The sequence below is a fragment of the Coregonus clupeaformis genome, unplaced genomic scaffold (genome assembly GCF_020615455.1).
Source record: "Coregonus clupeaformis isolate EN_2021a unplaced genomic scaffold, ASM2061545v1 scaf3300, whole genome shotgun sequence".
NCBI classification, from domain to species: Eukaryota; Metazoa; Chordata; class Actinopteri; order Salmoniformes; family Salmonidae; genus Coregonus; species Coregonus clupeaformis.
Genome location: NW_025536754.1, coordinates 30075 through 31587, shown reverse-complemented (window position 1 = coordinate 31587; position 1513 = coordinate 30075). Strand labels below are relative to the sequence as shown.

Sequence of the window (1513 nt, the reverse complement as noted above, 5' to 3'; positions counted from 1 at the left end):
AGGGGGTGCACCGTTCCTGGAGGTACTGCAATACCAGGTCGATGCGTGGAGTGGACGGAGCAAGCCCCTATTCCATCTCCCTATTCCAAAAATCAATTTAATATATGGTCCCCAGATAGGGGACGTATCAGATATTAAACTGATAAGAACAGATACTACACTTGATCTTAGCCAAAAGGCCGAGAAGCGATACCGCAATGCTTTCGGAAGGAAGGTGCCGTTCTCCGACACGACAAATTCATTGACGGATTCACCAAAATGAGCTCTGTAAACTTTCCGCCAAATATCAAAGATGATGGTTTTAAAAAATGGTGACATAGATTGGGAGTTGATCAACCTCGGGAATAGCCACTCTGTTACAATGTAACAAATTGGTAGGTTTCATAGTCACGTGGACATCCGCCCTCCAATCGGAATCGAGAGAAAGCCTTGTCGAATTAAAACCAGATTAACAGCTACATTGGAATAATAATCTATCAAATACGGGTGGGGAAAATAATTTGGAGATAACATTATTGACATAACATTTGATTTTATATCAAATATCTCTGGTAGCAATACTGCCACAAGGGAACTGAGGTATTGTCCACTTGGTGGCGCCAGAGTACCTCCGTCGCCTTGTCCAAGCTGTACTATGTGGTCAATCAAAATGCACTTGAATGTTGAACCACTTGACTTCAATACATACAGCACATCATCAACGCAAATAATGTATACAATAAAAAAAAAGCCTATGTGTTTTTAAATCAGTCCGTAGAGCCTTGTATGATATGGCCATTGTGAGGAGGCCTTCATAAAGTCGTCCTCCTAAATTACTAGAGGCCAAACTTCCACAATGTCCATGGCACTGGACTGTAATGATAGCTTGGTCTACAGTGCGGCCTACGGAGCGGTCCTGGCTGCATAAATGTGTGCTCTGCATAATAAACTTTTGCAAACATGGCACTTTGGTGGCATACTTTTACAATTAGGCTTTACTCAGTCAATACAACACACTTCTTATCATGCACATAAAATACCATTAGGCCTATTGCATTGGAGAGCCTTTACACCACGAAATACTGTATATTGATGAATAAAAATACACTGGGTTTGATTCATCCTGAAAGTTGTCATATTCAAGTTCAATCCATGAACTATTGGAATGTGGGAAAACGGTACAATAGTGGTTGAACAATAATCCTATAAATCCGACCTGAATTCTCACTAATCATGGAACTGACAAGGGTCCAGTCGTCGTTAACGGTGCGCCAGGCTCCAGGTTTAACCTGCTACATGTGGTCTGAGTTCCATAATGATTCAAATAGGCTACATGTCCAAAATTATCGCTCAAATAAATGTATGTGGGTATTACTGACGGTTCTCCAGATAGTGGCTAATATTTAACATGATACAAATGGTCAAATAAAAGCCTGGGAATATCATCAAAACATTCTAAAGCGCATACATCAACTCGGCAGGTTTAGCCCTACGGAAGCCTATAGCTTGGGTCTCCAAATTTCATCCACGCAAA

At 41.1% G+C, this 1513-nt stretch overlaps 1 non-coding gene across 1 annotated transcript; it reads right to left on the bottom strand.

Moving 5' to 3' along the window:
- LOC121532434 lies at nucleotides 1-191 on the bottom strand. Its single transcript, XR_005994332.1, has one exon. It is a non-coding gene; the product is annotated as a U2 spliceosomal RNA (small nuclear RNA).
- Nucleotides 192-1513: the final 1322 nt, after the last annotated feature.